The sequence below is a fragment of the Leucopleurus acutus genome (genome assembly GCF_964270905.1).
Source record: "Leucopleurus acutus genome assembly, chromosome: 1".
Lineage (NCBI taxonomy): Eukaryota > Metazoa > Chordata > Mammalia > Artiodactyla > Delphinidae > Leucopleurus > Leucopleurus acutus.
The window spans coordinates 197,076,505-197,089,782 of NC_139142.1; the positions used below are offsets into that span (position 1 = coordinate 197,076,505).

General features: G+C 49.9%; 1 protein-coding gene across 1 annotated transcript in view; it reads right to left on the reverse strand.

The window, feature by feature from the left end:
- Window positions 1-13,278, reverse strand: part of FAM171A1 (family with sequence similarity 171 member A1) — a 124,770-nt gene that overhangs the window by 34,644 nt on the left and 76,848 nt on the right. The window lies entirely within an intron of this gene.

The window sequence follows — 13,278 nt, forward strand, 5'->3', positions numbered from 1 at the left end:
AGACACATCCTTAGTCTTCCTGGTAAAATCTGGTCCAAGCTGAAGCAGAGCAGGGCAACAGACCAGCCAGCTGGACAAGACACTGCAAATAAGAACCCACAGTAATGAGTCCTTTCCCTTCGGCGGACGCTGCCTTTTGGCATTCCATCCACTCCGGTGGGTGCATCTGACTCGCGACGGATCATGTTACAGATTCTATGATGAGCCTCTTGAAAGGATGTGAGAACTGCTCTTTTCAGCAAACTCAACTCTGTGCAGGATGGCTTGAGCCAGTGACCCTGTTACGCAGTTACCTTGTGACACCATCCGCAGTTTGACTTTGCTCCAGGTCTTATTTTGACTGTAAAACCTGAACCCGTTTTTATCTATTGCTGTAGCGAGGGTCACAAGACGCAGACGTGCTATATCAGTTTGCACACACAACCAGCAAAAACATCGTGAAGACAAAAATGAATAGAGATGGGAGTTGGAGCATTTCCCGATGGAAGTACACATCTCTCTGGGTTAAAATAAAGTGGTTCCTTGGACTTCCCTGGTGGTGCAGTGGTTAAGAATCTGCCTGCCAATGCAGGGGACACGGGTTCGAGCCCTGCTCTGGGAAGATCCCACATGCCACGGAGCAACTAAGCCCGTGCACCACAACTACTGAGCCTGCAAGCCACAACTGCTGAGCCCGTGTGCCACAACTACTGAAGCCCGTGTGCCTAGAGCCCGCGTTCCGCAACAAGAGAAGCCACCGCAGTGAGAAGCCCAGGCACCGCAACGAAGAGTAGCCCCCGCTCGCCACAACTAGAGAAAGCCCGGGTGCAGCAACAAAGACCCAACGCAGCCAAAATCAAATTAATTAATTAAAAAAATAAATAAAGTGGTTCCTCAAACGTGTGGTCTGCCCTGATGTTCTGCTCATCATATATCCCACCCCAGCCTTGAGGGAGGCCACGTTTCCCTGTGGTCGGCTGGGGGCTTCCTCTTCCCCACCCACGGATGTCCTGACACAACAGCCCTGCCCAGAGTTCATGGTCTTTATGTCTACACCAAGGTTCCTCTTCACCCTGGATCAGAAATTTTTAAAGGGGACTTACCTAGTGGCACAGTGGTTAAGACTCTGCGTTCCCAATGCAGGGGGCCCGGGTTCGATCCCTGGCCAGGGAACTAGATCCCACATGCATGCCACAATTAGGAGTCTGAATCTCGCAACTGGGGAGCCCGTGTGCTGCAACTAAGGAGCCCTCGAGCCACAACTAAGGAGCCTGACTGCTGCAACTAAGACCCGGTGCAACCGAAAATATTAATAAATAAATAAATATTTTTTTAAAAAAGAAACTTTTAAGGGAGGAATAAGCCTATCAAGAAGTGTTCTAGGGGAATTCTCTGAAGGTCCAGTGGTTTGGACTCTGTGCTTTCACTGCCGAGGGCCCGTGTTCAATCCTTGGTCAGGGCACTAAGATCCTGCAAACTGCAAAATAAAATAAAATAAAATAAAAAGCAGTGTTCTAGAATAACGGAGCTCTGGAGCTCCAAGGATCAACTAATCCAAGTCTCTTCTGACAGGTGAGCCCACAAAATGGACTCACCACCAACACAGACTTACGGGGTGGGCTGCCTTGACCATGTATGACCAAGGCGGTCATGACGGCACCTGAAAATCACTGACTGCATTTCTCAGATGACTGGTTCTCCATAAACACTGGCCCAGCTCTAGATCCCATGGGAGCCAGGTGCCCAAACTCACAACAGTCCTATCTGAAGCTAAGTGGACATGGACGTCGGTCCTGTTCTAGACCATCGATGCCCTTTCTTGGTCCCTAAAACAAAGCTATGGTGATGCACTGGCATCCACATAGCTGAATCTTCTCACTTTCAGCTCTTGTGAGTCTGCTCTCCTTGTCCTCTGATTTCACATGACAGCAATGCCTTCCTGCTGTCACCTCCTCGGTCTGCGCAGGGCTCAGATGCCTCACGCTCCCAGGGGGTGGGGTGTTCTCCACGCCGGCCCGGAGCATCGTGCCTCACCCGATCCCGCTTCCCACACATGCTGTCTGCCTCTTTCCTTCTTCTCCGAGCTGCCCTCAGAGACGGAAGGTCAAAGCAAACCCTTTCTCGCCCATCTCCTCACCCCCGGCTACGTGACAACATTCTCTCCTCCTGTTATCATTTTCTTTCAATGCCAGTGAATGTCCTGCGATTTGTTTCCTCTTCTCCACTGTCCTTCAGCCTAAACAATGCTGCTGCCGCCTGGGTTTCATGCACTGGCAAACGGGGAACTCGCTACTAGGAAGGACAGAAGGGCGTGTCTGCAGCGTGATGGCGCAAAGAGGGGCTTGTTCTCACAAGGGTCAAGGCAGAAAGCAGGGGCCAGGCGGGTTACCCCAGAACACCGTGGGTCCTGTGTGCCCCTCCGGGCCCCGTGAGATGGGCAGGTTGAAGTCACCGTGAAGGCCCCTTTGGCTGAAAGGAAGAGAACCCACTCATCCTGGACCAAGGAAAAGGGAACGTTGCTGAAAGATGAAGGGGAGTCCTGCTGAGCGCCAGGAAACTAGCCCAGCCAGGCCTTATGGGGACCAGCCCGGGACCCGGACACACAAGCGAGGCTGTTCCCAGCTCTCGGGCCACTGGGCGTCTCATTCCCATTCTTTTTTTTTTTCTTTCTGATTTTAAATTTTAATAAATTGAAGTTTAAAGAAGTCCTCCTTAAATTCAATTTAAAATGGTATCCCTTTCAGATTGAGGGAGATTTTAAAGAGGTGGCTACTTTTGTCATTGGTTCCTCATTTTTTTTTTAATGTTTTTTACTCTATTGAGAGATGTTAGGTTTTAGTTCTTCTCATTTATTTATTTTTTGGCTGCGTCGGGCCTTAGTTGTGGCACATGGGATACTTCTTTGCAGCGCGCAGCCTTCTCTCTAGTTGTGGCGCTCTGAAGCCTGTGCAGGCTCAGTAGTTGCGGCGCGTGGGCTCTCTAGTTGAGGCATGCAGCCTCAGTAGTTGTGGCGCATGGGCTCCAGAGCATGTGCGCTCTCTAGTTGAGGCATGCAGCCTCAGTAGTTGAGGCATGCAGCCTCAGCAGTTGTGGCGCGCAGGCTTAGTTGCCCCGTGGCATGAGGAATCTTAGTTCCCTGACCAGGGATCAAACTGGAGTCCCCTGTGTTGCAAGATGGATTCTTAACCACTGGACCACCAAAGAGGTCCCAGTTCCTCATTTTTTTTAGTTGAAGTATAATTTATTTACAATATTGTGTTAGTTTCAGGTGAACAGCAAAGTCATTCAGTTATATGTACATTTTTTCAGATTATTTTCCATTATAGATTACAAGATATTGAAGATTATTCCCTGTCTCATACAGTAGGTCCTTGCTGCTTATCTATTTTATATATAGTAGTGTGTGTCTGTTAATCCCAAACTCCTAAATTATCCCTTACCCCCTCCCCTGCTCTTTCCCCTTTGGTAACCATGAGTTTGTTTTCTATGTCTGTGAGTCTATTTCTGTTTTGTAAATAGATTCATTTGTATTATTTTTTTAGATTCCACATATAAGTGATATCACATAACATCACAGTTCAGTGTCTTTCTGTCTGTCTCTGTGTATGTGTCTATTTCTCTCTGCCCCTGTGCGTGCTTCTCTCTCTGCCTTTTTGTCTCTGTGTGCATGTCTCTGCCTCTGTCTCTCCCTGGCACACCATGCGTTTCAGTGGGAGACGCACCTCTCCCCACTCCTCTTCCCCTGCTGCCCCCCTTCCCTTTTCTGTGCAGAAGAATTCACTCCCTGAACAGACACCGTGTCTGTCCCCCACTTCTGGAGGAGTGGGGGGGCACAGAGGGGCGATGCTGGGGCAGGTTTACTCGAAGAGGGTGTGGCTGGTCCAGCTGCTTTGACACACGCTGTGAACACACGCTGTGATGCCGCTGGGGAATTGAACACAGGAGCACGGGCTCTGCCTGATGAAATGCCCCGAGAAACATCTGAGGGGTGTAAGGGTCGAAGTACTCTGAGCCGCAGCGTAAATACGATCTAAAGTGGGTACGTGTCGGGTTGGGGGGTGGTTATGCTCTTAAGCCTAAGTTTATGGATTAAAGCTGCTGAGTTCCCACGCATTTCAGGAGGGGGACCTGACTGGGTGGGGAGGGGAGGATGGAGGGGGACGGGTCTGTCCCTCTTCTGTGGATGCCTCTCCTCCACACTCCCCACAGCAGCTGTGTCATCCTCCATCCTCCTTGGGGCTCCACCATTATCCCCCCAATGCTCAGACCCAACTCTACTAAAAACACTGGGGTGGGCTTCTCGTTGCAGTGGCTTCTCTTGGGAGCACGGGCTCGAGGCACGTGGGCTTCAGTAGTTGTGGCATGTGGGCTCAGTAGTTGTGGTTCATAGGCTCAGTAGTTGTGGCGCACGGACTTAGTTGCTCCGCAGCACGTGGGATCTTCCCGGACCAGGGCTCGAACCCGTGTGCCCTGCATTGGCAGGCAGATTCGTAACCGCTGCGCCACCAGGGAAGCCCCCTCCGGCTGCACGTTAAAATCTTTTTTCCCTCTTCTCTGCTGCCTCTTCTGCCCCTTCTCCCCCAAGGTCAACCCGAGTTTCCTAACTTCTGCTTGTTTTATTGCAAGACGTGACTCGATCCACTATTCTTGCCTTCATCAAAAACCTCTCTCCAGAAGCTCTTCCTCCCCAACCAACACATATACTCCTTTCTTCCTCAGCTAGAAAAACCACAGCAAGACACCACTTCCGCTCTTATCCCCGTAAGCCTCCTCTCTTTCCCCTCAACGCCCAGGGACGTGGCTTTCACCCCCCTCCCCCACGCCGCCCTTGGAAATGTCACCTGATGACTGTATAATCTGCAAACCCGTGACCCTGGCTCGCCTTCCTGCCTCCAGCTACTCACAGTGATGCGCGCTGTTCCCCGCCCCCGCGCGGGGTCACGGTGCTGCACTCCGCTCTCCCCGGAGTAGCCGGCTTTTTCCTCTGAGTGCTTGTTTCTCCTCCTGCTTCGGATGCGACAGCTCCCGAAGGCTCTCACCACAGTCGCCTCTGCTGTTCCTGACTCTCTTCTGACTTGCCTGACTCTCCTCCCTGCTGGAGCCTCACCAGTTACCTTCCGCTCGTGCCGGAGACTCCACGCCTGCATTCCCGCCGCCTCTGCACCTCGACTCGGATGCCCGTCAGACACTGAAGTCATCACTACCTTCTGTCCAACTTAAAGCCCCACTCCCCACCCCCCGCCCCGACACCTGTGTTTGACTCCAGGTTGCCACCATCGCTTTTCGTCACACAAGTGCCAGGACAGTCCAATCTTCCCTTATCAACATTTCTAGCATCTTCTTTTCCCTCCGTCCTGCCTCCACCCTACACTACCCTGTGACGTGACCCCTCAACTATTGCAAAAGTCTCCTAACTTCCCCTGTGTTTCAGCCTCACCCCTTTCCCGCCTCATCTACTGATGGTTCCCCAGTTCCACTCTCATCACCGCCTTTCCCCACCCAGAAACCTTCAATGGATCCACCGCTTCCCAAATTAACAGCGGCAACAATCATAGACCAACACAGACCCGAACTGCTGCCCCACTTCTCTCATGGGAGGTGTAGTTCAGCACTTTAGAATTTACAAAGATCTTACATACACATTATTTCACTTAATAATCTACAGCAGGATAAAGAAGGTGTGGTACATGTACACAATGGAATATTACACAGCCATAAAAAAGAACAAAATAATGCAGCCCTTTGCAGTGACAGGGATGGACTTAGAGATTGTCATACTGAGTGAAGTAAGTCAGACAGAGGAAGACAAATATCCTATGATACCGCTTATGTGTGGAATCTAAAAAAAGGGTACAAATGAACTTGTTCACAAAACAGAAACAGAGTCACAGATGCAGAAACGAACTTATGGTTACTAGGGGATAAGGGGGGAGAGATGAATTGGGAGATTGGGATTGACATATACACACTACTATATACAAAATAGATAACTAATAAGGACCTACTGTATAGCACAGGGAACTCTACTCAATACTCTGTAAGGGCCTATATGGAAAAAGAATCTAAAAAAGAGTGGAGATATACATATATATATATATATATATGACTGATTCACTTTGCTGTACACCTGAAACTAACACAACATTGTAAATCAACTAGACTCCAATAAAAATTAAAAAAAAAAAAAAAACCTACAACAATCCCGTGAAGAAGGAGCTCTCTCCTCTCTTTACGGGGTAGGAAACTGAGGCCCAGAGAGGCCCACAGTCATTCTGTTTGCACAAGGTGGAAATGAATTCTTTGAATTCCGAACTCTGCATCCCTTCCTAGCACACCTGCCCACGTCAGAACAGATGCTCTGCTATTACTGCCCACGGCCCTCATCCTCTGGCCCATGCAGCTCTGCTTCTGCTCACGAGCTCACGTTCTTCCCCGCATCTGGAGCTTCTCTGCATCGTCTCTATTTGCAGATCCTACCCGTCATGCAAGGTGCACCTCCAATGCCACCTCTCCTGTGTGGCCTTTCTGGATCCCACCCCAAGCTCTAAACTCTACTTGTATGTCTCTTACAGAACCCATCTTCCTGCGCCTGGTATTGTATTTATTTGTGTATTTGAGCATCTCCCTAACCAGAGGCGCCATGAGAAGAGGACATGCGTAGGAGCATCACTGTGTATATCTCTCTGTTTCTATCTCTCCTCCACCACCTTTGAGCTGAGTGACTTTGGGGTTTGGGTTCTTTATCTTGAAAGTGGGTGTGGCCCACGCCTGTCTCATGATATGGCTGCTAGGATGTTAGCTCAGAACACACATGCATTGATACGATGCCTCACATTGCCTCCTGGTACATACCAGGTACGGGATCAGCAATAATTTCCCACCGCCTCTCCCCGTTTAGATGGCAGCTCCATAAGAGCAGGTGTCCTGTGAAACCCATGGTACCACGTTCTGGGAATGCTTATAGGATTAAATGTAAAGATGAGTTATTCCGGGCAACTCACTGGGTCCTAGTAATGGTCTGTCTCAGTTCTGACTAGGTCATCATCCCTCATTCTCAGCACTATTAACGTTTTGGGCCACAAAGACACTTCTCTGCTGGGGGACAGGGGCTGTCCTGTGCATTGTGGCATCTACCCACTAGATGCCAGGAGTGGCTCCCAAGCTGTGACATTGCCAGATGCCCCTGGGGGGAAACTGCCCCTGACTGAGAGGATTCCACAAGATACTCTGAGCGTCCTCAGAATGACCCAGAGGACACGGACAGAGTCTCCTCTGCCCCGGGGCACAGGATACATGATGGGGAAGAGGATGAAGGTCCTGACATCCTAGGACTCCAGGGTAGAGAAGGTAGTCATGGCAATGGCTGAATCATCATACTGTTTTGATGCCAAAATAGAGGGTTACGCGCAAAAAGTACAGGAGAAGCTTCAGCAGAGAACCATCAACCACCCAGGAGAGAAATTCCAGGGGTGACAGACATCTGGACCGCGGCTAGAGGCCAAGGCCTCCCCGTGAGCCCCGTGCAGGCTGTGTGGGCTCCGGACAGAGGGGGAGTCTCGTGAAGGGCCTGGTGCACCCCGGTCAGGAGTCTGACCTCGAGGCAACCTGCAGGGGAGAGAGTCTCCGGGGGTTCTCGGAACGGGAATGAAGGAATCGTGTTCGTTTTTACCGAATTCCGATAGCAGAGTTGGGGGTGGCTGTGGGTAGAGAAATCCTAGAGTCAGAGCGTCAGCCAGGCTCCTGTGAGACGTTCGGTGAGAAATGACGTAGCTGCAAATAAAGACGGTGGCCTCGGGGAAGAAAACAGAGGAGGCGGCTGGAGCTGAAAGCCACTTCTGGAATGTGGGCGAGGCGGGGAAGGGACAACCGGGAGGAGACGGGGAAGCGGTGAACGGGAGACGAGGAGGGAGGGGAAGGGCAGGGGGAAGGACCCCAGCTCGGGGATGCAGGGAGGACGAGGCCACCGGAGCTGGCACGAGAAATCCCTAAAGGAAATTCTCGAGGGCAGACGGCTCCGAAGTTTGAGTGGGAAAGGAAGTGAGGAATAGGGATTAAGATGGGTTTCCTTGGAAGGGCGGGCTTCGTAATTCTGGGAGCTGAGAAGGAACCAGAGGAGAAAGATGGAAGATTCGGCGCAAACAGAGGGAGGTGGGAGGGGAGGAGATTAGACGAGGGATTGACTGAGATGTGAAGAGGCTCCTGGTGGGAGAGGAGCCACGGAGAGACACGTCACCGTGTCCCCTTAGAAGGGGATGCAGAAAAGCAGGCCACAGAAAGCAGCCTTCCCCGACGGCCTCTGTGTTCCCTGGACCCACCGTCAAGGCATGGCTAAGAGGAGGGCACGCAGGTCGGGGGTGTGTGCAGAGCGTGGGAGAGTCTGACAGCACTGCCTGGGGAACAGAAAGGGGACTGTCCTGGGGACCGTAAAGAGAGCAGCGCAGAGGCGCCGCAGGATGGACACTGCTGGTTTGGGTGGTACCACCTGGCCTGATGACAGTGCAGCCACGAGCAGCCCGGGGCATCTTGACGGTACTTTCTTATTTACCGTCATCACATTCTGAGTCGACAACGTGCTGTTTCTCCCGAGACAGCGTGAAGGTCTGAGAGCCGGCAGTAGAGCAACGACTCCTACCTTATGGTTCATCGTCGTGAGGTTACATTTTGGAATCACCATCAAACTCCTCCTTGAAAGCTTCCAGTTCCTCAGCAAAGTACAAAAAACTCTCAAAGAAAATGATCCTTATAAAGCAATTGACAAGTGTTTTCTCTTTCCACTCTCCTATGATCTCATTGCAAAGTTTAAAAGCCATTTGCACTATCATATGATCCAGCAGTTCTACTCCTGGGTATATATCCGAAGAAAATGGAATGAAAACACTAATTCAAAAAGACACATGCACCCCAATGTTCATAGCAACATTATTTATAGTAGCCAAGATGTGGAAGCAACCTAAGTGTCCATCAACAGAGGAGTGGATAAAGAAGATGTGGTACAAATACACAGTGGAATACTACCCAGCCATTAAACAGAACAAAATAATGCCATTTGCAGCAACATGGATGGACCGAGAGGGTATTAAACTTAATGAAGTGAGACAGACAAATACTGTATGTTTTCACCTACATGTGGAATATAAAAACTAAAACAAATGAATGACTATAAAAAAACAGAAACAGACTTGTAGATACAGAGAACAAACTCATGGTTTCCATTGGGGAGAAGGGCAAGACAGGGGTAGGGGATTAAGAGGTATAAACTACTAGGTATAAAATAAATAAGGTACAGGATATAAGATACCACATACGGAATATAACCAATATTTTATACTAACTTTAAATGCAGTATCATATATAAAAGTATCAATCACTATGCTCTACATCTGAAGCTAATAGAACATTGTAAATCAACGATACTTCAATAAAGAAAATGTAAAAAAAAAGTGTAAAAGCAATTTGCAAGCATTCTGTGGTAACGAGCATACTTTTAGACCCAGCCTCTGTTGGGAAAGATCCCTATACGTAGTTAATCAATGACTATGTTGGTCCTTCTCCTTCACCACACTGTTATCATAAGACTGCTCCAGGTTTTCTATATAAAATAGTGTCAACAATGACAACGCAATCACTTTCCTCACTTTTCAAATGAAATCGAATGCTAAGGCCAGTTCCATTGGAAACATGCATTTACTGTGTGTGTGTGTGTGTGTGTGTGTGTGTGTGTGTGTGTGTGTGTGTGTGTGAAGGCACTGCACATAATCCCACCTCGTCTGATGGGAATCGTTTTAGGGTGTGTATGGTCAGAATTTAAATAGATACCATACCTAGAGAGAGGAAAACAAGTGAGTAGTCTTTTACTCTTCAAGGAAAACTCTCATTAACCATGAGCTTATTCTAGTTTATTTGGTTGTAAACATTTCAAAACAAAAACTTCACCTGAAGCATTGAACATCTTCCCATAGAGAACATCCCCGCCTCTCCTGTCTCCACCTCTCTCACCCAGTGGCCTTTGTGCTTTCAAATCTTTTGCTCAGTGTCACGTAAAACCAAACAACGGGGCATCACCCAAAACTATGCACATAACACGGGTGAGGCTTTGTCAAACTGTCATCACACTACCTCCCCATTTCCCTGGGGGGATCATCTGACACACGGTAACATCCAAGCAACACACAAAAACTCAAACGGCTGACAGTACTTACATTTCTGATCAGCAAGAGTTTATGTTTTTCTCCTCTGATTCCATTAAAAAAAAAATAAATGCACCTACACTTCACCAGTTTGAGAATAAAAATTTGATATATTATTTAGAAATTCAGTTCTGTATTCGCTTTATGGAACAGAACTGCAAAGACCAAAAATTATCTACACGAGGCTCTCCTTCCAACTGGTAAGAAAACGTGAAACAAATTCACCCAGTGTTATTCCTGCCGTGCCTCAACTCTACTGAGACAAGGAAAAGTACAACTAGCAATAGTCAAATTCACGAAGTGGCATAAGTTAAAAAATTAAAATGTAGACAATTTAAAAAAGCTGGAATGTAAATGAGATTTTTGGCAAGGAAGAAATAAATGGTTCTCAGTTTCCGGTTACATAGAGGAGGGAAGTGATACACTAGACTGAATAAATTAACCACAACAAAAACTACCATAACGAAAGCTGCCATGAATGTCTTACATCCTTGGGTTTCTAACACGACCATACTTCCTGCTCCTCAGAGAGAGAGAGTTACTCAAATACTCTGTATGTCTGTGTGCGTGTGTGTACATGTGAACGGTCCTCTTAGCAGCCACAACAAAGAAAATAATTAACCTGAGCTTAAGCGATCTATACAGGAAGTGCAAAGAAAGGTGGGATTTGGACAGTTTTTAAATATTTACTCAACCCTTCAGTGAATCGCTCATTGTGGACAGATCCGAAGGCGGGCATGGGGCCAGGGCCTGGGGATGCTAAGGTGAACGTGACCCCCTCCTTGTTCTTCAGGTTTTTCAGTTTTAGTCCGGGAGGTAAGATATTACTACCAAATAGGGCAGAAGGGGCGGCATCGGATACAGAACCCCCAGCTGGAGGACTGTTTTAATCCATCGTCCTGGTTACTGATAAGGACAGGAGGGGGCATAAGGGAGACAGGATGTGTGGAATCCAAGGCTGAAGTGGGGGGTGGGGGGTGCGCGGAAGGCACGGGCCTGGGTCTGGGCTCAGGGCAGCTCTGGGACCACGTGGCAGGAGTTTGTGGATTTCACCTGAATGCTGTACCATTAACATGACTCCACAAATCCCGGTCTGCGGTCTGCTTCTCTCTGGCCTGCTACCAACTAGCTCCCTTTTCTGACTCATACTTTCTGTTCCCTTCAAACCTGGGCTTGCAGATGACCTGGTGTCATTACAGACCCACTGCATCTCGTGACCACACAGTCAGCTGAGAGTCTCATCTCTTCTGGGTTCTCAGTCCCACCCCGGTAAAAGGAAGAGAGAGAAGAACTGATGGCTCCAGCGATTCTCCTCCAGCTGGGTCCCAGCCCCTGGCCACACTATGGACTGGTGGCCCCTCTGAGTCGGGGGTCCCTTGGCAGCCGAAGGTGAAGGACAAGACACTGGCATGAATCTCGTCTCCAGGGAAGACACAGAAAAGACCTCCTGGAGGGTGTGGCCTTGAAGTGGGTCTTGATGTCCAAGGAGAATTTGAAGAGAGATTGGGAAGATGGGGTGGGACATCTCAGGTGGAAAACAGAAAAAGAAATTCAGTTAGGCTAGAACACAAGACATGGAGGAGAAGAGCCCTTAGGAGGGAGGTTGAGGCCAGGTCAGGAGGCCGGGGCATGCTGCGTAAGGAGGTGGGATTTCACTCTGTGGGCAAAGGGTTCTGCTCCAGGAAGATCACTCGGGCAGCTCAGTGCAAGGTGTGTTGGGAGGAGACACAAGAGATGGGACATCTGGTTGATCTTCTCAAGTCCAGCGCCAATGCTAGCTCAGCGAGCGGACACCAGCACACTGGCTGGAGGCCACTGCAGTGGCCCGGGTGGAGACCGAGACCAGGACTGAATCAGGGCATGGGCCATGCAGTGCAAATGTGCAACATGTGGGCAGCAGAAAGAAGGCAGGTGTGGGACTTCCCCGGCGGCACAGTGGCTAAGACTCCACGCTCCCAACGCCGGGGGCCTGGGTTCGATCCCTGGTCAGGGAACTGGATCCCACATGCGTGCCGCAACTAGGAATTCGCATGCTGCAACTAAGGAGCCTGCCTGCCGCAACTACGGAGCCCACGTGCCCCAACTAAGGAGTCCTGGAGCCACAACTAAGGAGGAGCCTGCCTGCTGCAACTAAGGAGCCCACCTGCTGCAACTAAGGAGCCCACCTGCTGCAACTAAGGAGCTGGCAAGCCACAACTAAGGAGCCCACCTGCCACAACTAAGACCCAGTGCACCCAAACAAACAAATCAATCAATCTTTAAAAAAAAGGAAGGCAAGTGTGGGCAGACCGAGGGATAACCACTGTGGGATTACTCGGGCTAAAGGGCCAGGCTGGCCATAACTCTGTGTGACTCATGGGAGATGTAGGTCATCAGGACTGCTGCATGTTCAGAAGGTGACTCTGCTTACGGAGGGCAGACGACACGGGCACCGAGGTCCTTCATGAACCCCCTCGGAGCCACTGGAGGGGACAATTCAGCATCGGGGCTGGAAGACGGCAGGGAGAAGCAGAGCAGGAGGCGGCGAGGAGGCCTGGCACCACGATGGGGTAAAGCGTGGCCATAACAATGGACCCTGTGGGCTGCAGTTTGAGTCCTTGTCACAAACACCTTGCTAAGGTTAGTGCCGCTCCTGGGCAGGGGGACTGGGAAGGGATGACCCATGAGGGTGCCGGGCATGTCAAAGGTGGCCGTGAAGGAGAAGAGCTCGACAAAGGGAATTGTGGCTGAAAGGGAAGTCGGAGGGGGAAGGGGTTCAGGGAAGATGCTCTGTGTGTAGATACAATCTCTGCCCCTTCTCATCAGTGGCGACCTTCCAGGTAACGGTGGCAGCCACCAGAGGCTCAGGGCCAGGGGCTGTCTAGCCCTGAGTGTAAGGAATTGGGATTTTATTCCAAGTACAATGGGAAGACCACTGAAAAATGGAAGCAAGGCGACTTGATCGCTGTAACTTTGTGAAGATTAGATTACAGGTTGGCAAGAGTGGGCACAGGGCAACCAGTGAGAAACCCACCGCAGTTCTCTGGGGGAAATGGCGGTGTCTTGGATTCACGAGGCAGCAACACCTATGGAGAGAAGAGGGTCTGCAGGAGAACCAGATGTGAGGAGAAGA